We start from the raw sequence: 25,714 nt of genomic DNA on the forward strand, positions 1-25,714 counted from the left end.
ACATTACTGTTAAAAGATTGAAGTGAAAATATCGCGGTCGAAAAAATTCTAAAAGTTATGGTTCTAAGAACGAACAATCACCAGCACTAATTCCAATTGCAATGAATTAAATTTTTAAAAATATTTCAAGCCTTCATAGCAACATTAAGATATTTCGTTATAATACTTTGTTGCGCATGAAATCGCTCACAATTTCATACATGTAAATATATATATATATTATACATTCGTAATAAAGTTCTGTATTTTAGCAGTCATGGTAACGTTAACGCTGACAAAGGAACATGTCTTATAGCAGTATTTTCAGTAATAAACGTAGTAATAAGGGGCGCATTAATAAGGGACGCTGAAAAAGAAACAAAGCCAGAAGGGCTACTAAAATTCAATCGTCTTCCACTCTATATAAACCCGATCAACACGCCGAGAGTGGAACTGAATATTCTTGTTTCGCAATACTAATTTACTACTAATATTTATGAAGCAGAAAATTCTCAAAATCAAACGCGACGAGTGCTTCCTTATATCTGCAATATCAATTAATCTACCATTAAAAAAAAAAAAAGAAAAATCTGAAAATTACCGATATCTGATACGCAACGCTAATAAGTATAAATCTACGCACTCGTATTTAAGCAATACGCAACACTAATAGCGAGAGATCGCAGTGCAACCATTTAGGAGGTTGCGGATGAACGATCACACTTGTACAGCTCTTTAGGCTGTACGTGTGATCCAGGAGCAGTGTCCGACAAATGCAGTCGGAGGGTTTGGGCAGTTTGTGAACGCAACTCTACTTAACAAAACGCGATCATTCATTATCGCAACGCTAACAGGAAAAATAATAATAATAAAAATAAAAATAGAACTCGCGATGGAACAATGTCGCAACGCTAATTCTTAAAGTGAATTTAATGAAAATTACTATTTACTATTTGAAAAAGCTACTTTAAATATCCTAGTATTGCTACTTAAACAGAAAAACAGAAAAATTTCTAAAAATTGCAAAAGACAATCGCGATATCGTAATTCGCAACTCTAAAGCAAACGCGATTATCATTTTATCGCAACTCTAATTCAAACCGTAATCATTTTCTCGCCACACTAATGAAAAGCCGTGTTATTATTTCGCAACTCTAATACAACCCGTAATTAATTTGTCGCAACACTAATAAGAAAAATCGCGATTTGCCCAATGGGACGATGGACCGATATATACATCGGCCAAAAAAACAAAGACTACTACTACTACTACTACTACTACTACAAATACTAAAAGCGAGCATAGTGACAAAGTAGTAACGATAATGACTTCCCATGCTCCGGATGACCCGGAGGATGGGGAGCCATTAGTAGTTGCCCTCTTGAGTGACAGTTTGTCGGGCCTCTTCGGCTTATAGCCTCTTCCTTCTTCGGGCGCAATGCCCGCTGTAACTTAAATCTAAGCTCGAGACTTCTAAATCGCAAACAAAAGAAAAAACTTATAAAGGTAAAATAAAAATATAAACCGCGGAAGCTGATTGAAGTGCACATGGACTGACCAACGATCACAGCAGTGATCGTTGCCCACTCGCACGTGCGTGCTCGAGCAATAAACGTTCGTTTCGAGCCCATTCGCGACCGCGACCGCGAAATTCGAAAAATCTAAAGGCAAAACCAGAGACGAGAGCATGCTCTACTCGTGCCAGTTTCACGGTCGATTTTTCAAATAAATTTCCAGAAACAGGTTGGTCACGCGAAAACGCGCCTACCCGACCAGAGACTGTGCCAACCTGCCCGGTCCTACCTACTTATAATTAACAGACATACCAGAAAGTATGCTACCTATCCTACCTAGCGCTATATTTAAAAATGGCAAAGCAGGCACACCAACACACTCGCTCCACGGTTCTCACACAAACGCCCGGGCGCAAAGGTCCTACACTAGAGAGGACGTCCCGGGACGCCTCCGACACCCGAGCTTAACATATCATGCACACTCTAAGGTACGTACCTTTTTCCTGAAATCGACTGACGAAGGCTAGTGACCATTGCGTAAAACGTGATAAAACACGTCTGAGGAAATGATATCGTTAAAATAAGTGTAATTAAACTTGGAATTATAATTGTAATTTACGGCAATATTAAATGCGTGGTTACACTTAATCGCGTGGATGATATTATCACAAATTGTGATTCTATCAAGACGTACATTGAATCGATATATGTCTCGACATTTTTAATATTTGAAGTTTTAACGAATGAGAAAAAGCGACGCAATTCCACGGCCTAACAACACACACACATAATGTGGAAAATACGTCGTGCACGATACACTAATACATCGTCAGTCGCTGTGAAATTATTATATTACTTAATTCTAGATCATCGTGCCCAATGTCTTTCTCCCATTCAAGTAGCACCTGGGCACGTGAATGAGATCCTGACAATGGGCACGGAAAGGGTTAAACCTGAAAATCCTGATCTAAAAAGATGATTAGTTTGTGTAATTTTTGTTTTATTTAACGGACTAACGGTTCTTTGATTTTATATTTTACTACTTCGTATCTGATTAAATCTAGTTTATTAATTTAATAGTAACTAGGTAATTCTACTTTATTAATTTAACAAATCAGAACAAAATTTTAATATTGCAAAGACGGTAGCGTTAAGAGAAAAAGACTAAGACTCGATCAAATAGAATTATTAACTCTAAATATATTCCTAAGAAAGAAATAATCTCAGGCGATCTCTTTATCAAAGCATATGCTCGAAATTGCAGAAGCAGTGTTCAAAATTATTGCTTTGATTCAGAAATCTGCCTGTCGCGAAGTGTCTTCTTGCACGTAAAATTTCACACATTTTTATACGGGGAAAAATGAATTTTTACTTATATTTTAAATTCTAACCGAAATGGAATAAACGAACGTGACTTAATATTGTCACGATCAATTCATTGCTTATGATCAAGTATATTTACGTCAAATAGGTATATTCGTGTAGATATTTGCCATTTGCAAATATTCATACGGAATATTAACATGCATATTTATAAATAACACGAATATATTCTCAAGTGTACATGTTTAAACTAATTATTAAAAAACTAATTATTATAATCGCGCTGTGCAAGAAGACCTATCCTAAACTAATAAATTTGAAAAAAAGAGTGTTACTACTCACGGGTATAAAATATACCCGTGGTCACTATGCTCACAAGAAATTCTACGTAATACAACCGGTCACCCGTGCCGATTCGGACCTTTCATCCTACGACATGATTGAGTGACCGGAGGAACAAAAATGCATGCGACTCACCGTTCGAAGCGGAGAAACAGAGGACGTACCATGGACGCAGCGCCATCCCAGGGAATATCATCAGGGAGACTAACATCAGGCAGGAACCGTGTAATGTCCAGTGGTGGAAGTGGAGGTTGCGAAAAATTTGTGGCGGAGGGGGGGGGGGTGAAAAAGAAGCGAAACTTCGTTTGGACAATTTTCTTCTTTTTCCTATCGAACGTTTATTTAGAAAATACTGCTATTCTTTTACACTTAAAAATTATTATTAAGAAATTGAAACAATGCACTGAATGCAATGCAATATGTTTGCAAGAATTATACCGTACGCAATTAGAATATATACTGTGAATTTTCGTTATTAGAATACGAAATATACATTCCATTAATACACTATGGTCGCGTGTTATAAATATTGGAAAATATTTGCAAAAATTCAAAAGTTCGCCACTAAATATACTTAAAGAATACTGCACAAATGCGCGCGAAACCTTGTTTCGAGGTATTTCAATCTAATCAATTACTATTACTAATTTATTTAATCGGCTGTACGTTAATCTTAGTATTCCAAATAATTAAGAAATTATCTATTATGAAATATGTATCAAATATATTTTAAAATAAATACAAATTGTATATCAAATAAATTCATCGGATTGATCATTAAATTGACCATAAAATTTATCGGACTGATCGCGGCGCGAACTCGTTCGTTCGTGATCTTTCAAAAGAATCAATGGACTCGCGCGACGCGTTCCTGTGCAAAAAATAATTGCAAGATTCAGTGGAAAAGAAGAATAGATTTTTATACTTCGTTTCAAGTCAGATATGTATCATTGTACAGAATGGGCTCAGAATGGAAATAATGAAGAAATATCCCACGGTGTCCAACGGTGTCCAACGGTGTCCAACGGTGTCCAACGGTGTCCAACGGTGTCCAACGGTGTCCAACGGTGTCCAACGGTGTCCAACGGTGTCCAACGGTGTCCAACGGTGTCCAACGGTGTCCAACGGTGTCCAACGGTGTCCAACGGTGTCCAACGGTGTCCAACGGTGTCCAACGGTGTCCAACGGTGTCCAACGGTGTCCAACGGTGTCCAACGGTGTCCAACGGTGTCCAACGGTGTCCAACGGTGTCCAACGGTGTCCAACGGTGTCCAACGGTGTCCAACGGTGTCCAACGGTGTCCAACGGTGTCCAACGGTGTCCAACGGTGTCCAACGGTGTCCAACGGTGTCCAACGGTGTCCAACGGTGTCCAACGGTGTCCAACGGTGTCCAACGGTGTCCAACGGTGTCCAACGGTGTCCAACGGTGTCCAACGGTGTCCAACGGTGTCCAACGGTGTCCAACGGTGTCCAACGGTGTCCAACGTCGTCCAACGTCGTCCAACGTTGTCCAACGTTGTCCAACGATGTCCAACGATGTCCAACGGTGTCCAACGGTGTCCCGCGTTGCAGTCCAGTCCAGATCATCCAAAATTCTTTTCGCGGCATTTGGAGATCCACACTGAACCAATGGTGTCCCACGTTGCAGTCCAGTCCAGATCATCCAAAATTCTTTTGGCGGCATTTGGAGATCCAAACCGGACTGGTGCGTAGTTCTTAGCTTGGCATCGTTTTCCAAAGATTAATCAACTGATTACTTTTCGGAAAACGATGCCAATTACCAGGTCTCACCACGAGGAGGTGACTACGCAAGAGACCCGCCCATGAGTTATTTAACATTATGCTTGTGTCTCGACATTCAACCTATAGGTAAGAATGTCGAGTTCTGACTCTAATTGATCATGGGCCTGCGTAAAAATATATGGGAGTATACCACGCCAGTGTGAAAGAATTGAGCGGTCGCGAACCGATAAATCGCAAGAACAATTTTTTCTGTGTAGTAAGCGAGGGGATTAAGAGAGAAGAGATTTTTATTTTTCATTCCAAGATGGATAAGTATCATTGTACAGAATGGAATCACTATGCACTTAACATCTGTATTTACATTATGAATAATTAAGGCCAAAGCGTACGCACCTCACGGTGGCCCACGACGTCCGACAGTGCCCCCGTATGGAGGTATTAGTCCAGTCTAGATCACCAAAGTAGTTTTGTACCAATTGTAGTATGCATAAATGGATGATGAGATCTCGTTGCCTTCGATTAGATCGCTCTTGTTTCTTCAATTCCGTGAATACGGGGTTGATTCCTTGGCTTTGAGTGGGGGCAAAGAATAACATTCCATCCATAGACGCTCAATAGGTACACTTTGCATTGCTACTGATTTTTTACAAATTAATGGTTTAAATGTTACATATAAATGTTTTGAATGATGTTAATTAATAATTCAAATGTTATAAATTGGTGGTTTAAATATTATAAATTATTTGGCTAATTGTTAATAAGTAATGGTTTAAATATTATAAATTAATGCTTTAATTGTTATAAATTAATGGCTTAAATATTGTTAATTAATGGTTTAATTGTTATAAATTAATGGTTTAATAGTAATAAAATAATGGTATAATTGTTATAAACTAAAGACTTAAATAATATAAATGAATGGTTTAAATGTTATTAAGTAATGGCTTAAGTATTATAAATTAATAGTTTAAATATTATAAATGAATGTTCTGAATATTTTTAATTAATAGCTTAAATGTTGTTAATTAATAGTTTAATTGTTGTTAATTAATAGCTAAAATGTTGTTAATTAATAGTTCAATTGTTGATAACTAATAGCTTAAATGTTGTTATTTAATAGCATAAATGTTGTTATTTAATAGTTTAAATGTTGTTAATTAATAGTTCTAATGTTATAAATTAATAGTTTAAATGTTGTTATTTAATAGCTTAAATGTTGTTAGTTAATAGCTTAAATGTTATAAATTAATTGTTTAAATGTTGTCAATTAATAGTTTAAATGTTGTTAATTAATAGTTTAAATATTGTTAATTAATAATTCTAATGTTATAAATTAATAGTTTAATGTTATTAATTAATGGCTTAAATGTTATAAATTAATAGTTTAAATGTTGTTATTTAATAGCTTAAATGTTGTTAGTTAATAGCTTAAATGTTATAAATTAATAGTTTAAATGCTGTTAATTAATAGTTTAATTGTTGTTAATTAATAGTTCTAATGTTATAAATTAATAGTTTAAATATTGTTAATTAATAGTTCTAATGTTATAAATTAATAGTTTAATGTTATTAATTAATGGCTTAAATGTTATAAATGAATGGCTTAAGCGTTACAAATTAATAGCTTAGACGTTAGAAATTAATTGTTTACCTCGTAAAAGTTTTTTTCCGATCTGCACTGTTCCAGACTTCAAACACAAATGAGCTGCCGCGCGAGTCCTGGATTCCTTATATAACTTCTGTTCGATAAGTGAATAGAACAGCAACGGTATGCAGATATCATCGAAAGTGAGTTTTCCATTGTAACACGATCAAATCTAATAATTTTTTAATTTTAATTATGAATTGACCGCGGCAACAATTATTGACAATTACCATTTTTATAATTTTAATAGTTTTTACGAGCGAAAACTAAACTCACATTTCTGTGATACTAGTTTTCGATTTAGAACTGTGTTAACTTATATTGAATGCCAATTTATGATGAAAATAATTGTACCGTTACAGTCAAACAGTTTAACTATTATAAATAAAGAGCATAATTATTTTCAATCAATGGGAGCGTATTGTTATAAGTTACAAGCATAACTGTTAACAACTAAACGAGTAACTGCTTTAGATTAATAATAAATTGTTATAAATGAATAGCGCAATTGTTATAAATTATGAGTATATTTGTTATAAATTGGTGGTTTAAATGTCATAAATTAATTGTTTATACGTTATCGATTAATAATTTAAATGTTATAGATTAATTGCTTAAATGTTATAAATTAATAGTTTAGATACAATGAAATAATGGTCTAGACGTTATAAAATAGTAGCTTAAATGTTATAAATTAATAGTTTGATTACAATGAATTAATGGTTTTAATCTTATAAATTAATAATTTAACTGTTATAGATTAGTTGTTTAAATGTAATAAATTAATGGTCTAAATGTTGTAAATTAATAGTTTAGATGCAGCGAAATAATGATTCAAATGTTATAAATTAATAGCTTAAATGCAATGAATTAATGATTTAAATCTTACAAATTAATATTTTAACTGTTATAGATTAGTGGTCTAAATGTTATAAATTAAAAGTTTAAATGTTGTTAATTAATAGTCTAATTGTTGTTAATTAATAGTTCTAATGTTATAAATGAATAGTTTAAATATTGTTAATTAATAGTTCTAATGTTATAAATTAATAGTTTAATGTTATTAATTAATGGCTTAAATGTTATAAATGAATGGCTTAAGCGTTACAAATTAATAGCTTAAACGTTAGAAATTAATTGTTTACCTCGTAAAAGTTTTTTTCCGATCTGCACTGTTCCAGACTTCAAACACAAATGAGCTGCCGCGCGAGTCCTGGATTCCTTATATAACTTCTGTTCGATAAGTGAATAGAACAGCAACGGTATGCAGATATCATCGAAAGTAAGTTTTCCATTGTAACACGATCAAATCTAATAATTTTTTAATTTTAATTATGAATTGACCGCGGCAACAATTATTGACAATAACCATTTTTATAATTTTAATAGTTTTTACGAGCGAAAACTAAACTCACATTTCTGTGATACTAGTTTTCGATTTAGAACTGTGTTAACTTATATTGAATGCCAATTTATGATGAAAATAATTGTACCGTTACAGTCAAACAGTTTAACTATTATAAATAAAGAGCATAATTATTTTCAATCAATGGGAGCATATTGTTATAAGTTACAAGCATAACTGTTAACAACTAAACGAGTAACTGCTTTAGATTAATAATAAATTGTTATAAATGAATAGCGCAATTGTTATAAATTATGAGTATATTTGTTATAAATTGGTGGTTTAAATGTCATAAATTAATTGTTTATACGCTATCGATTAATAATTTAAATGTTATAGATTAATTGCTTAAATGTTATAAATTAATAGTTTAGATACAATGAAATAATGGTCTAGACGTTATAAAATAGTAGCTTAAATGTTATAAATTAATAGTTTGAATACAATGAATTAATGGTTTTAATCTTATAAATTAATAATTTAACTGTTATAGATTAGTTGTATAAATGTAATAAATTAATGGTCTAAATGTTGTAAATTAATAGTTTAGATGCAATGAAGTAATGATTTAAATGTTATAAATTAATAGCTTAAATGCAATGAACTAATAGTTCAAATGTTATAAATTAATAGGTTAAACATTATAAATTAATAGCTTAAATGTTATAAATTAGTAGTTTAAATGTTGTTAATTAATAGTTCAATTGTTGTTAATTAATAGCTTAAACGTTGTTATTTAATAGTATAAATGTTGTTATTTATTAGTTTAAATATCATAAATTCATAGCTCAAATGTTGTTAGTTAATAGCTTAAATGTTATAAATTAATAGTTTAAATGTTGTCAATTAATAGTTTAAATGTTGTTAATTAATAGTTTAAATATTGTTAATTAATAGTTCTAATGTTATAAATTAGTAGTTTAATGTTATTAATTAATGGCTTAAATGTTATAAATTAATAGTTTAAATGTTGCTATTTAATAGCTTAAATGTTGTTAGTTAATAGCTTAAATGTTATAAATTAATAGTTTAAATGTTGTTAATTAATAGTTTAATTGTTGTTAATTAATAGTTCTAATGTTATAAATTAATAGTTTAAATATTGTTAATTAATAGTTCTAATGTTATAAATTAATAGTTTAATGTTATTAATTAATGGCTTAAATGTTATAAATGAATGGCTTAAGCGTTACAAATTAATAGCTTAGACGTTAGAAATTAATTGTTTACCTCGTAAAAGTTTTTTTCCGATCTGCACTGTTCCAGACTTCAAACACAAATGAGCTGCCGCGCGAGTCCTGGATTCCTTATATAACTTCTGTTCGATAAGTGAATAGAACAGCAACGGTATGCAGATATCATCGAAAGTGAGTTTTCCATTGTAACACGATCAAATCTAATAATTTTTTAATTTTAATTATGAATTGACCGCGGCAACAATTATTGACAATAACCATTTTTATAATTTTAATAGTTTTTACGAGCGAAAACTAAACTCACATTTCTGTGATACTAGTTTTCGATTTAGAACTGTGTTAACTTATATTGAATGCCAATTTATGATGAAAATAATTGTACCGTTACAGTCAAACAGTTTAACTATTATAAATAAAGAGCATAATTATTTTCAATCAATGGGAGCATATTGTTATAAGTTACAAGCATAACTGTTAACAACTAAACGAGTAACTGCTTTAGATTAATAATAAATTGTTATAAATGAATAGCGCAATTGTTATAAATTATGAGTATATTTGTTATAAATTGGTGGTTTAAATGTCATAAATTAATTGTTTATACGTTTTCGATTAATAATTTAAATGTTATAGATTAATTGCTTAAATGTTATAAATTAATAGTTTAGATACAATGAAATAATGGTCTAGACGTTATAAAATAGTAGCTTAAATGTTATAAATTAATAGTTTGAATACAATGAATTAATGGTTTTAATCTTATAAATTAATAATTTAACTGTTATAGATTAGTTGTATAAATGTAATAAATTAATGGTCTAAATGTTGTAAATTAATAGTTTAGATGCAATGAAGTAATGATTTAAATGTTATAAATTAATAGCTTAAATGCAATGTACTAATAGTTCAAATGTTATAAATTAATAGGTTAAACATTATAAATTAATAGCTTAAATGTTATAAATTAGTAGTTTAAATGTTGTTAATTAATATTTCAATTGTTGTTAATTAATAGCTTAAACGTTGTTATTTAATAGTATAAATGTTGTTATTTATTAATTTAAATATCATAAATTCATAGCTCAAATGTTGTTAGTTAATAGCTTAAATGTTATAAATTAATAGTTTAAATGTTGTCAATTAATAGTTTAAATGTTGTTAATTAATAGTTTAAATATTGTTAATTAATAGTTCTAATGTTATAAATTAGTAGTTTAATGTTATTAATTAATGGCTTAAATGTTATAAATTAATAGTTTAAATGTTGTTATTTAATAGCTTAAATGTTGTTAGTTAATAGCTTAAATGTTATAAATTAATAGTCTAATTGTTGTTAATTAATAGTTCTAATGTTATAAATTAATAGTTTAAATATTGTTAATTAATAGTTCTAATGTTATAAATTAATAGTTTAATGTTATTAATTAATGGCTTAAATGTTATAAATGAATGGCTTAAGCGTTACAAATTAATAGCTTAAACGTTAGAAATTAATTGTTTACCTCGTAAAAGTTTTTTTCCGATCTGCACTGTTCCAGACTTCAAACACAAATGAGCTGCCGCGCGAGTCCTGGATTCCTTATATAACTTCTGTTCGATAAGTGAATAGAACAGCAACGATATGCAGATATCATCGAAAGTAAGTTTTCCATTGTAACACGATCAAATCTAATAATTTTTTAATTTTAATTATGAATTGACCGTGGCAACAATTATTGACAATAACCATTTTTATAATTTTAATAGTTTTTACGAGCGAAAACTAAACTCACATTTCTGTGATACTAGTTTTCGATTTAGAACTGTGTTAACTTATATTGAATGCCAATTTATGATGAAAATAATTGTACCGTTACAGTCAAACAGTTTAACTATTATAAATAAAGAGCATAATTATTTTCAATCAATGGGAGCGTATTGTTATAAGTTACAAGCATAACTGTTAACAACTAAACGAGTAACTGCTTTAGATTAATAATAAATTGTTATAAATGAATAGCGCAATTGTTATAAATTATGAGTACATTTGTTATAAATTGGTGGTTTAAATGTCATAAATTAATTGTTTATACGTTATCGATGAATAATTTAAATGTTATAGATTAATTGCTTAAATGTTATAAATTAATAGTTTAGATACAATGAAATAATGGTCTAGACGTTATAAAATAGTAGCTTAAATGTTATAAATTAATAGTTTGAATACAATGAATTAATGGTTTTAATCTTATAAATTAATAATTTAACTGTTATAGATTAGTTGTTTAAATGTAATAAATTAATGGTCTAAATGTTGTAAATTAATAGTTTAGATGCAGCGAAATAATGATTCAAATGTTATAAATTAATAGCTTAAATGCAATGAATTAATGATTTAAATCTTACAAATTAATATTTTAACTGTTATAGATTAGTGGTCTAAATGTTATAAATTAGTAGTTTAAATGCTGTTAATTAATAGTTTAATTGTTGTTAATTAATAGTTTAAACGTTGTTATTTAATAGCATAAATGTTGTTATTTAATAGTTTAAATATCATAAATTCATAGCTTAAATGTTATAAATTAAAAGTTTAAATGTTGTTAATTAATAGTCTAATTGTTGTTAATTAATAGTTCTAATGTTATAAATTAATAGTTCAAATATTGTTAATTAATAGTTCTAATGTTATAAATTAATAGTTTAATGTTATTAATTAATGGCTTAAATGTTATAAATGAATGGCTTAAGCGTTACAAATTAATAGCTTAAACGTTAGAAATTAATTGTTTACCTCGTAAAAGTTTTTTTCCGATCTGCACTGTTCCAGACTTCAAACACAAATGAGCTGCCGCGCGAGTCCTGGATTCCTTATATAACTTCTGTTCGATAAGTGAATAGAACAGCAACGGTATGCAGATATCATCGAAAGTAAGTTTTCCATTGTAACACGATCAAATCTAATAATTTTTTAATTTTAATTATGAATTGACCGCGGCAACAATTATTGACAATAACCATTTTTATAATTTTAATAGTTTTTACGAGCGAAAACTAAACTCACATTTCTGTGATACTAGTTTTCGATTTAGAACTGTGTTAACTTATATTGAATACCTGTTTATGATGAAAATAATTGTGCCGTTTCAGTCAAACAGTTTAACTATCATAAATAAAGAGCATAATTATTTTCAATCAATGGGAGCATATTGTTATAATTTACAAGCATAATTGTTAACAATTAAACGAGTAACTGTTTTAGATTAATAATAAATTGTTATAAATGAACAGCGTAATTGTTATAAATAATTAATTTTATTAATGTTTAAATGTTATACAATAATAGTTTACATGTTGTAAATTAAGAGCTTAAAGGTTATAAATTAATGACTTAAATGTTATAAAGCAGTAGTTTAATTTTATTTTGGATATTTTGGTTGATTTTTAATCGTCAATAACTAAAAGACAAAGGCGAAAACGTAATCTTTTTACTCTTGATTCTCGTTTTATCCCGTCTTAAAGAATCAGCCATTAAGTTTCCTAACATCTGTAGTCGAACACCCTGTATTTTATTTATGCCCCATTACCATTTTTGTATCACATGCGACGTTATCGATATAATGTAGTTTTACCGACGGACATTGGTCTCAACCTCGTTCGGTCACTTTTATTCTGTATCTTATCCGTGATTTTATCAATGATTTCGACGTCAATCGCTGCATCGTATTTGTGATTCTACATCTTTCTCGGAGATGGTACTGCTCGGACTCACGCTGTATAAGCAGTGCGTTATTTTATTAACTGTCGGTAAGACAGCATGGACTAGTGTGCATCTATCTAGATCGAAATATACAGATGTCTATTCATGTTGGAATACTTCGATCAAGTGTACAAAACGTCGTTTGTCGCTCAAAGTTTCATCGCTTAAGTTTGATTTCGATCATATTTAATTCGCAACTCCCTATTTTTGAACATCTATTAAAATCAAAAGGAACGTTTAATCTTGTTATTTTAAATTCGGCGTCACGTAACAGTGCATATGTTTATCATGATAAGAAATCTGATCGTCGATAGAATTCGTATGAATATAATCCTGACGATAAAGCTACAATTATAAGACAGAAGCGAAAGGATGGCGAGTAAACACTGGCTAAGACGTGACAAGAAGATCAGATAACGAATTGTGTTTCTTTTGCCGTTCCCTTTGTTTGGGAATTAAGATAAAGAAGCGAAGAGTGGAGGTGTAAGGACCGTGGAAGCTTCACTGTTTGAGTCGCAGCAGGAACAAACCAGACGCGCCTCCTTTTCCTTCGTTCAACTCAAATATTATCAAATATGTACGCTTTACTTCCAGCACTTGCGACGAACGAACGAAGTATACGCCTGTTACAGGTGTAACGTTCTTTTGTTTAACATTCCACGTGACTTTAAAATCGACGGATTTCAAATTACGCGGTTCTGCACGATCTATCGACGTTCGACATACGTACGAAGTATTCGTAGTAGAGCGAGATCGGTCCTGGACGTTTTTAAATCGCTCGGATGAAAAACCGATTTCTTTCGCTCAAATCTTCTATTTGCCGTGCACTCACGAACGTCGACGGCCGAGAAACGACACCGGGAACAGCCGTGCGGTTTTTCCGGCCACGTTGCTAGCAAATATTTACCGGAAGGTGGTGGAGGTCCTCTTTAAATTCCACCGGCAATCGGCGCCTCGGTATACCGAAAATAACTTTAACGATCTTTCGGCTTAGTCTCGAATATCCATAAAGCTGGTAATGACTGGGAACCCGATGCAAGGCTGAGAGCCGGCTGCAACGAAAGAACGTACGGTCGCACGAAGCGCGATACGCGGTTCAAGCACGGGAATAGAAACGCGGATAAATTTCGGTGGCGACGGAACGGGGGAGGAAAGGATACGGAGAGGTGCGAGGAGGTTAGAAGAGAGAAAGAGAGAGAGAGAAAGAGAGAAAAAAAGAAAACGAGAGAAAGAGAGAGAGAGGAAGGAGGAAGGGATAGAAGAGCAGCAACTGGAAAGCCCGGATTTCGTTCCCAGGACGAGCGCTCGACCGCGCTACGCAGGATTAAGCAATCACACAGGCCGATGGTTTCTCGATAGCGATGCTAATGTCGGGTCGAAAGGGCCAAGCACGCGTTTATGGCCCTTCCGTTTGCTTAGGCAAATCGAAGACATTCGCAGCAGAAGGGCGGTCCTGTGTATCTTCTTTCACTAATGGCCGAGACTGCAATAGAAACTACGACGCACGAGTCTAATCTCTTTAACGGTGAAAGCTACTCCACCGAAATACTCGAGCCACGAGTCTGCCGGGATGATGCTTTACCTATGTACTCGCTGGATATTGTTAGACATCGATCGTAAATACGCGCAAGTGGAACATAGCCCCACGACGCGACACGCCGGACCGTACGATAAATATCAAACGTTCTCCTTATTCGTTTCCGCGGACGCGTCCGACAGGGGCGAAACACAGCGAGGAAAGACGTTTGTAGGATCGGTAGGCCGGATGATCGATGACGTTCCACCGGCGTTTCCACGCGTGTTTATCCATTATATCGGTTATGCGCGGTAGGCAACGAACGATCAACGCGTATCGAGGTATTCGAATCGATCTCACGCTCTCGTCACAGGTCGTTGAGTCCGAATCATATCGGCCGATTGTGAAACATTGTCACAACAGTCCGCCTCTGAAATCTACTCGCGCGATCGATTTTTAATCGATCGACCGAAGATTTCCAAGACAAGGCAGCTCTATCGGGCTATCATCGTTGCGATCGAGAGAAGAGGACGAAGGTTCGGCGAATTTGGCCGTTTCCGGGAGAAGCAATTTCCGGCAGGCGAAGAGGGAGGAGCGCAAGGTCGCTGGTTAAGGAGCGCGCGGAATTCGTGAGAAAGCTGAGAGGAGTCGGTAGCTATCCCACGAGTGTCAGGAGAGAAACGGAGTCGATAGACGTCGAGGAAGAGGCCCGTAGAAGAGCTTAACGAAGGATAGGGTCAAAGGGGTGGGGTTGGTAGCGATTAACTCTTACTTAAAGGCTGCCTCCGCCCTTGCGAGCCGTCACTTCAAAGATGTCGTGCAACAATGGAACGCTTTAACGCCGCGAATACTTAAGTCATCTTAACAGCCAATCGTCGGGCACTGCCTCCCCAATTATCTCGGGACAAAACAATTAAACGCAACTCGTTGTTACCTTCTCGGATCGCCTAATGCCTACTAAAGACGAAATCAGCCGTAGGAAGCTGTTAAGACTATGAACTTGCCACTCGTCGCTTCTCTCCGGCCTCTCACTGGCGTTAGGGACAAAGAGATGTGCATCTTCATCCAATTAGGCGATAATGGAACACGAACGCGCGTTTTGCCACGGGCCCGGCACCGGGTCATTTTCGATCCTCGCCGATACCTGTCTCTACTCTTTTTCCTCTCGGTTCTCTTCTTACCACCGTCTCCCTGTCCTCCTTTCCCTCCTTCCCGATTCTTCGAGATATCAAGGACGCGATCTCTCGCTGTATCCCGAGACTCGCTGCACCGCGTATCGTTCGCGCACGAAATTTCGTAACGCGGCGGAACGACAGCGGGAGGGAAAAAATGTGAACGCGCGGACGGAAAGCAAACGGGAGATTCGTAGGAGCTTGTGCGGTGCGTAACGCAGGTCGGTATACGCCAGGGTCGCGGAGACGAGAGAAGCGAGAGAGCGGGTCCGAGGCAAAGACGCCCGGATCGCGACAGTCCCGATAACTGTTTGCCTGCGTGAAGAGCGTTCGAGCGCGTTACAACTCAAACCTTTTAGCCGTTGTTTGCACGGTGCTTTGTATTCTATTTGTACAACCGCTTAAACAACTTCGGCTGGACGTATAAGCCCATCTCGAGCCTCCTCGAGGGAGTTGTGCGAACCCTTGATCGACTCGAGGGTGCCACTTTCCGGGCCAACCTGTTGACGCTTCGATCCTCGATTTCTCCGCTCGCTCCTCCTTCGTTCTCCAGCTCCGCTCCCACCCCGTCACCTCCCGTGGAACCTGTGGATCGTTAACGATTCGTATTAACGTTATTCCGGCCAAGATAAGGCTGGTGAAGCTGGTCCGCGCGCACAGCGGCGGAAAAACGTCGGCGACGTTTCGTCGTCGATGGGCATACGGCTGCGATCGCCTTCTTTGTTTTCACGTTCCGATTCGTTGGCTTCTAGGCTACGGTTTTTTGGGTCGTCTCGATTTCACAATCTCGAGAATGTCGCGTCGCGTTAAGCAGCGGACGACGACGCGGCTACCATCGCGTTGGCTGGATCGATGATCGGCACACGGACGTAGACGATGCCAGTGTTCTCGACTCGTAGTTTCGGTTGGGTTAGAAGGGACGAAGGGAGATTCGGGGGAAGAAGAAGGAAGAGAAGGAGGAAGCGAGAGAAATAAAAAAGAAAAAAAAGAAAAGAAAAAAAAAGGGTGAGAGAGCGAGGGAGACGAAGACACGGAGATTTACCTGCACGGAAGGAATGGGTTACTGCGGAGCTCTTAGACAGGTAGGTGGATAGCAAAGCGACGGTACGATCACTAAATTAAGCTGGATTAGCCTAATCTGGCCCCGCGGATCGTTAATTAACGAGGCTATTAGTCAGCGGCGGTGACTATTAATTCGAACGATAGTCGTGTCTCGGCGATACGTTATGGCAATATCGTGTATTTGTCACTATCGTCCGGCTCACAAATTGGTTACAGCGCACCTGGAATGTCGTGCTCCTTCACAGAGGGATCCTACACTCGATGTTCGCCTCTCCATCTTCGCCGTTTCTTTCTTCTACACCTCCCCCCTCGTGCTGCTCCTCCTCTCGCCGTTGTCGCTGCTGCCACTGAAATTACCTTTCCTTTTCTCTATTTTGATCTATCCTCGTCGTGCACGCGCATTCTGCCGGTGCTCGCTTTGTCGTGGTCGGCGGTCGTTTCGCTGGGACTCGTTCGGTGGGAGCGTAGGTCCGATCGCGTCCCACAAGTTAGACGTTTTGCGCGAAATGCCTGCCACCGGGTCGTTCGCATGGCGATGGGACCGAGCGTCGATCGTTATCGTCCCTCATCAACGTCGTTTCGCTATTAATTTATCGTCGTGTCGCGGCACAACCGACGAACGATACCACGATCGGACCACACTCGGGATACCTCGACCGAACCTGCTCGATAAATTATGACCACCGACGATCGATTAATTTACCGAAATTGGATACTTTATCGTCGAATACTTTGTGAAAGCGAACGATGAGAAATCGATCGATGGTCGTCCCTGGAGATTCCGGTAGCGCGCCTCGATCCTCTATCGTCCTTCCCTCTTCATCTTTTCCATTTCTCTTTCTCTTTCTCTTCCTCTTCCTCTTCCTTTTCTCTGGCTAGATTCAAGTACGGCGATGAATGGACCCGTTAAAACTGTCACCGAAACGATACCAACGAGCCAACTAGTTCATCCGGCCATTCATGGTCAGGTAGGTGCCACGGCAGGGTTCCACGCAGCCCCCGTGGGTGTCACTGGTTCTTCGTTTAAGAAGGGCAAATTCCCCTTTGACCGAGTCTTAACTAGCGTGCATCCGGGTTGACCGACGATCAGGGAAAAGACTCCCGCCACCTCTCTCACCTGGCTATGACAAATTCAACAAATATTTGTAGGCAAGCCACGGAGGTAGAGCCGCGCGTACGCGCATCCACTTCGAAAAGACCGTTCAATGGAAAATCACCGAGGATAGCTAATTCGGAATTCGTCCCTGGACCACAGAGTAGTCGCGGAGCTCGGTGGCCGCGCGTCGTTGCCTTCCAAATCTTCCGAACGAACGTTTCTATTTTCTCGCCACCTCGCCGACCCGTTGCATCGTCCGTCTTTTCGTCCAGGCCTCGTTCGCACGATCCCGAGATTATTAACGATTTTGCACGGGTTTCGAGGAGCACGCTAGAAAACCGCCCGTGGAGCGTACCTCCTTGCGCGTTTCTTCGCGCCGAAATTACAACAGGACGCCTAATTATCGTTCGAAGGGAGGAAGGGCTGGCTGGAGCTGGGAGGAGCCGGCATTACCGCGCGTCTTTTACCTACCGCAACGGTCGTTGATTCGTCCCGGGTAAGAACGACGCGAATACCGCAACCCGACGATCACCGCCTCGTCTCTTGGTTCGTCGTGCGTAATAACTTTATTCTTCGAATTACTTCGCTGCCTCCCGGCCGCGTCTCTCACGCGAACGGTGCCAAGTAGCCTCGATAGGCGAGAGAAAAATTTCGACCAGCAGGTTGTTCAAAAACCGTACGCGTCGGTTTCCCGCGCACGGGTGGTCGCAGGAGGACGAACGGCCGAGAGGAACTCGGGTCGTCGTACCCGTCCGTGCCACAGGAACCATAGTTACACCTATTTGTTCTTTGGATTCCACGTAGCCGAGGCATTTCTGATTTTTCACGCGCCTTAACGTCTCCGTTGGCTCGCGGGTGGCCGATCACCGGATGCCCATCCGTGACCGTTTCGTCCGTTTTCGCAGTCGACGCTTTCATCTCTACCTTTCGACGTCGTCGACTCGCTCGCCTAAATACCTTCCCTCGCCTTAGTTTGCCTTATGAACGGTATCGACGCGGATTGCCTCGGGCGAAAAATTCGTGTCGGCCGACGCATCGTTTCGCGATCCTTCCACGCGGCATCCGGTTTTCGTTTCGACGAGATCGAACACGCCACGTTCGTTTATTTCCATTAACGAAGATGACTCGTCAAGGTGATTCTCGCGTAAACGCTCTGGACCGTGCGAGCGGTTTGCGGAAATGACGCGTGGCTCACCGAGCCGGTGATTCACGGTGCTCGCGTCAGCCTCTTCCTCGAACCTGTGCGTTCGATGACAAAGTCGACGGATGAACGGCGATTGCATTCGTCTCGAACTGCCCTCGATGGAAATAGATGGATGATCGGTGGCACGGTAGAGTCTCTCCGCGGTCGGAGGGCAGGTCGGAAAATGAGCGATCGAGCGATGCTGAATCCTACCGAACGGAGGCTTCGAGGGGGTCTTCGACCCTTTCGGGACTCACTGTGGGAATCGTAGATATCGATGACGGCGAAGGAACGCGTCCCGCGGAGCGCTAATGGATCGATCCTGGGTGGTTCGATCTCGGGGCGCGCTCGCGCGATCACGATCTTCGTGATTCGAGATTCGGTGAAGAGGGCTCTCTGGCGTTAGGTCGCCGAGAGGTCGCCGTGGAGGAGGAAGGAGCGCGCACGCGGGACGGTCGAATGCGCCCCGGGCCAGTTCCAGAGTTCCAGGCCCGCGCCATTCGCCGATTCGCCTCGCGTGTCGCGTGATTAACGCAACGTTATTAAAACGTATATATCCGCGTGTCCGCGGGGCCACGAGGAAACGTACGGCCGGCCATTAGCTCTAGCGAAACCGTGGTGGCTAATTAATCGGAGCAATTAAGAGGAGAAGAGGAGTGTCCCCCGTGCCCTCCGTCCGTTCCTTCTTTCGATCTTCATCCGCCTCCCTTCTTCCCCCCCTCTCACCCTGTACATCGTCCGAAGCCGAACCTCGCATGGATCCCCGCGTGGATCGTGGGCCCGCGACACGATGATCTACGCCCCGTGCGTCCACGCCGATTTATTAATGCGCGCCCACGGCATTCGTTACTTTTTTCCTCTCGGCGAAGACCTCGGGAAACGGAGGACGACGGACGCCGTGCCGCTCGCAGAAACGAAGAAACAAAAATTCGATCTGGTCGCGGAGCCGTTTCTACGGGGTGGTCCCGAAACTATCGCACTCGCGAAACACGGAAAACACGGTCGACGACCAGTTTTCGGACGAAGAGAGCAGCGGCGGCGGATTTCGACGAAAGATGGAACGCGAGAGGCACAGGGGCGCAAAACCTTTGATCGATTCCCCCGTAGGACGATTTTTATTCCATCGGTGGTGGCGTTTCCGTCGAATCGGAACGCGGCGTGCCTTTGGAGGCTGCGCGTGGAGGCTGTCGCACCCAGGCGAAACCAAGACGTCTGTTTCTCGGTGACACGAGCGCACACGTTCGTTTCCGTCCCGGAGATGGCCGACAGTGGATCGACGCGTCGTGGCACGCGCGAACAGCCGCGCACAAGAAGCGGCAATCTTTCCGGGCAGATCGGTTCGCGCCAGCCGCGGGATCCGCCTCGTAAATTTTTTTTCCCTCGATCCGCGAATCGGCAGGCCCGCTGCGTTCGACGATACGTCATTTCTTGGCAGATCGGACGATCGACCGATCGATATTAACGCGTCCCGTCACGCGAAGAATGCGTCGACGCGTCTCTATTTCTTTTTCTCCGGCCAGCTACACCCTTCTTTCTACCTTTTCTTCTTCTCTCCCTCCCTTCCGCTCAGCCAGCTTGTCTCCGCTGTTCCGTGCAGGATTCACGAGCGACGAGCTCGATCGACGGGAGCCTCGAGATTTATCGACCGGTTCCCAAGACTCGTTATTGTTCCATATCGTATCGCCCTCCTCTCCGTCTTTGGATGATCTCGCGAGTACGCGCGTCGAATGTCGATTCGAGACAGAACCAACGCCGCGCCGTTATACGAATTTACGCTCGAACCCGGTTTCGACGATGCGATGCGTGGACAGACATTGACGACGATCGACGATCGACTGTCACCTGAAATGTAGACGAGACGGACGTTCGCGCGGCGAGCGGAGAAAACGGCGCGAACGAAATCGATTTCGCGGGGTCGCACGGTCCGCACGGAACCGGGCCGACTCGCCGGCTCCAACGGGATTAATTAATATTAGTAACACTGGGGGAGGCCGTAATTAATTACCGGACCGGGGCAACCATTCGTCTTAATACGTGCGCGCTATGCGCCCCCTGGCATTCGCTCGTTTGTTCGCCCGGGCCAGATAATGATCGCGACCTAATGAAAACATTATGTTCGACGATGGACTCGAGGCGCTTCGAGTCCATTCGAATATTATTCCGAGTTACGAGCCCCTGTGTATCGTAAACGGCTCGTTCGATCTATCCGCTTCGTAGCAGCTCCGTGCATTTCGATCGATATCACGCTTTTCAATCGCGTTTTTCTCTAATTTTCTGCTTGTTCCTATTGTTGTTACCGTTATACCGGGTACATCGGATAAGAAAAAGATTCCGTTCGATAGCGGCATTGCAATTGAAAAAGTCACGTCACGTTCTTATCCAAAGTTGGAAAGAACGTTACGAAGAAGCGATACGAGAATAAGAGAGATCGCTTTGTCCTTTCTTTTCATTTGGTCGTTTCTATCGGTATCTGGATGCTGTCTCTTTTTCCCTGCTCCCTGAACGGAGACCCTGCAGCGAAATACCGAAGCAGTAGTAAACGCGTATCGATCACGTCTGTGAGGTTATTATGCCCCAGCCGTTTGTCCAGCAATAAATACATAAATGTTTGCCCATAACAGAAGGGATAATTCGGCGTGCAAGCCCCGTGGGTGGTGGTTGGTGCTCCAGGTACCTACTCGTCGGAATTGGTCGGAGGCCAGGGTCTCAGGTAAAGCCGACTCGGCACGCGTTTTCGTTCTCGTGAAATCGGTTCGTGTGGTTCGAAGCTTGGAGTCGCACGTTCGGCGTGACGTATTTATTAAGTTGATTGTGGCACGGAGAATCGAGGAGAGGAGGATGGACGGAGGTGAGAAAAGCAAGGTCGGGAGAGACGATCGTTCGACGAAGCCGCGGAACGAGCTGCGAGCAACGAGTTCAACGACGAGGGACGTTCCCTCGGGTTTGCCCTTTTCTCACCGCTGGTCAGACCTCCGTTGCGAATCTCTTCATCCGCGAACGTTTGCGAGTTTTCCTAGAATCGATAAACTAGCTTCGTTCCCGTCGTTCTCCGTTCGCTTCTGCCTACGATCTCTCGAGTCCTCAGAAACGACCAGACAGAATCGAGCGGCAACGTCTCGCGACTTTTTTGTCGAGTCACGAGGCGCTGCTCCCTTTTTGCGAGGATCGTTCCGGAACATTAAGGGGTAATTTCCCGGTCTCGCGACGCGTCGACAACGGAAACGATCGAGAACTGCAGGCGCGTGCTGAATGATCCGCGGGGCGAGGTCGACCTCGTGGCGAGGCTACGCGACGCGCGATTCAAGAACCAGGGCGACCTTGCGACGCGGAGAACCAACGGAATGTGAGACAGTGGAGAATCGTTGGTAAGTCGAACGGCGTTCTCTTAATTAAGGGCGTCCGGAGGAATGTCCGGGAAAGCAGGTTCGTCCCGCTATTCGTTTCCAGCGATTAGCTGTAGCGAAGAAAGCTGGCTGTCACGATGGAGTAGGATAAGGCGAGGGAAAGAGGCGAGGAGGGAACATAGAGTGGGAAAAAGGGAGAGAAAGAGAGGGTGAGAATGGCAGCGCCTATCGTGCAGGCGCCACCGCGTTCACGGTTCCGCTTGGTCGGCATCGAGAAACAATAATTACCTATCGCAGGTCCTTTGATGTCCACCGACGCGTTCGCACCCCGCCCAGAAATCCCCTCATAGGTGTCCCGGGTGGTCGTAGACGGTCACGCACACACGGACTATTCGTAGCTACGAACAGGCCGTATACACGAGCCCGCGCGCCTTTCGTCGAATCCGGACCCGCTCGATTCGTGTCCAACGACGCTCAGGTTTTTGCATTCATCCCCGTCGGGGGTTTGGAATCCGAGGCAACGACTGCTCTCCGGATCCGGCGCTCTCCGGCCGCGCGTCCTTCGAATTTTTTTGCCCGCGGACGAGCCACGTTGAAAAGAGAATAGCCTTTGCTCTCGTCGGCTCGTGGCTCCTCGGACCGAATCGCCGTCGGTGTTTCCTATAAACCGATCGCTTTAGAAAGGAAAATCGTTCGCGAGATGGTAATCCAGAAAATAGGATGAAAACCGATTTGCCACTTGAAAAAGGAAAACGAACAGAGCCGGGGATCATCCGAAACAAACGAATCCTTGCGTTTGTCAGACCCGTCAGCCTTTTGTTACCCGTCTCTATTCAGTTAGCTAATGAGGATGAACGTTAACCTATATTAAGCTAATCCATCTTTCGAAAGGCTTTCCTCGTGCCGGATCTTCGACGAACAAGGATCTCGAATCCTCCTAACGATGACACCTGCCGATAAAAATCGATGTCACGCGCGTACTCGCGGTAGTGCGATCCGTGAAATCGGATTAATCGGCGAAACCTTGGAAAATGCAGCGTGGAGGAAAAACCGTCAGGGTCGCGAACATAGTCGACGATCGAGTCCGGGCAATTTTGTTATCGAAGAGTGGACGTACGGGTCAACAGATACCGCGCGTGGAAGCATTTAGTTGCGCGCGGCCCGAACCTCGGGACGAGCACGTACGGGAGACAAAATATGCGGGGTGGTCCGGTCGAGTTTGCGGCGGGCCACAGGCCGCAACTTCATTTACACCTATTCAGCCTCCTTCCTTCTGAACACGGCATTTAGATTTACGAGCTATCTCGCTCTCACCTCGCCTTGCCTCACCTTGCCTTACCCTTCCTCTCCTCGCCGCTCTCCACTACCCTCGCCCTGCCGAGGTTCGTCTCGTTTCGCCGCGCCTCTTCCACCATCTTCTTCGGTTCGCCGCCCCACCTCTTCGACCCGATCGGCATCGAGTCCCGACGCGTTAGATCGCCACGCTTCCGAACTTCTCGTTCCAACGATATCGCCAAGGTGCTCGCCTGCACCCTCTTCGAATCTTACCTCCTTCCGCGATGTGTCGCCCGTCTAAATCGGTACACGAATACGCCGAGAAATCGATAAGGTAATTGATTTATCGATCGGTCGGGTAAAAGGGTATCTGTTCTAAAAGCCACGCGCCAGATCCACTCGCGTGGATTCGAATAGCTGCGCTTATTTTTACCCCGTTGCTCCGAAGCGGCGTGTGCTGTTCGCGCCGGCCACGCTGCTTATTTTCGTCGAAACGCAGTTACACGCGTGGAACCAGCGTACAACGTTACCACCGAGTCCAGGAAAAAGGCGGCCTCGTGTAACATTGTACAACTCGTCGACATTAAGTCATTACCGTAAGCGTCGAGCCGAGCGAGCAATCGGCGCGGACAGTCTGTCACGCGAGACCGAGGCCTCGCTCTCGGCGATTCTGCTCGCTAACAGCTTATTCGCCCGTGACTCGGCCGCGATTATTTCAACGCGAGCTCGAGAAGAAACGCATCCAACTTGCCCGCGGCAGCCGCCGCTTCGAGTCGCCAACGTTAGCGGCAATTACAGTCGGATCTGGCTTTCGAACGCACCGACTTTTCCTCTCGCTCGAAGATCGTTAGATACGATGAACCAAGAGAAAGAGAAAGGAAGGAATGGCGATCATTTTTTGCCGCAAATCGCGAAACGAAACAACGAGCATACTTGACTGAACGAACGCCGAGTACGCTACGCGCATGTGCAAGTAGATAAGGGCAAATGAGTCTGACACGTTGACGCAGACGTTGTTCTATGGTCTCGCGCGGTACTAACGTTTGTTTAACAGCGTTTCCAGTCGATTCCTACACTCGCCAACATGATTTTCCCGATTGTTCTCTTCGCTCTGCTATAAATCGTCTAACGTCTACGATACCGTCTATGTTTGCAGTTTTCAAGCTTCGTATGTTTTCTACGTATCAGGTCGCCCTATAAGTAACGCACTCGTTGCTTTTCACGTCCCGGATGAAGATAAAAAATGACCTGTCGATGATCGATCAATGACGAAATTTCCCGTACTTTTACCGCGATTCAATACCTTTTCCTATCAAGTTTCCGATTCCAATTTTTTTAATACTTCGACGTATTACGAGATATACTTTTAAACTGAACTCGTTTAGAATAACCACGTTACTCGCGGCATGACCGAATACGGTATTCATCCATCTCTTTTTGCGTTAATTTTCCCAAACTGTGTTATTCGTTCAAATGGATACATAAATAAAGAATCTAACTGCTTGTAGACGACTACAGGTAGCGTTACCGATTTGACAGTCTCCCAACATGTCGTTATAATTCCTTTCAGAATCCTCGCTCGTAGGTCGCGTTCGATTCGCATTTTCCCGGGTTCCTTATCGCAACTTCAAGGATGCAAGAAGGCAAAGAAACCCGGTGGTTTTATCGTGACGCGGACGAACGATCAATTTGGAGACGTCAGCGGTCGACCGCGTGTGGTGCAACGGTGAGCGAAAGAACACGGCGGGGAAGAAAGGTATCGCGAGGTTCGGCAGCGGAGAGCATTCCCGCGGTATAATTGTCCGGGATTTTGCCGGCGACAAACTCGGGGTCCGCTCCATTCCCTCCGCCCGAGTTTCCAGCGCGATCCGTAGAGAACGCTGAAGTGAGAGAGAGAGAGCGAGTGGATACGCGTCGACAAAAACGTAATTGCGCTCTCGTCGCCGCGACGATTTACGCCGATCAATCTCCCCGTAACTCTTCGTCGGGATTGCGACCGCTGCGAGCTGACCTCGTTCCCGAATATCCGCCGCTCCGATCTTTTTACGTCGCCCGTAAATTGCTCTTTCTTGCCTCGTCTTCGCCGCGTTCCTCCGCTCCTCTTCCTCCTCCTCCTGCTCGTTCCCCTCATCCACCTTCCGTGCGACTACCGTTCCGTGCGCTCCCTTCGAGAACTTT

The sequence above is a fragment of the Bombus affinis genome, chromosome 8 (assembly GCF_024516045.1).
Source record: "Bombus affinis isolate iyBomAffi1 chromosome 8, iyBomAffi1.2, whole genome shotgun sequence".
Taxonomy (NCBI): domain Eukaryota; kingdom Metazoa; phylum Arthropoda; class Insecta; order Hymenoptera; family Apidae; genus Bombus; species Bombus affinis.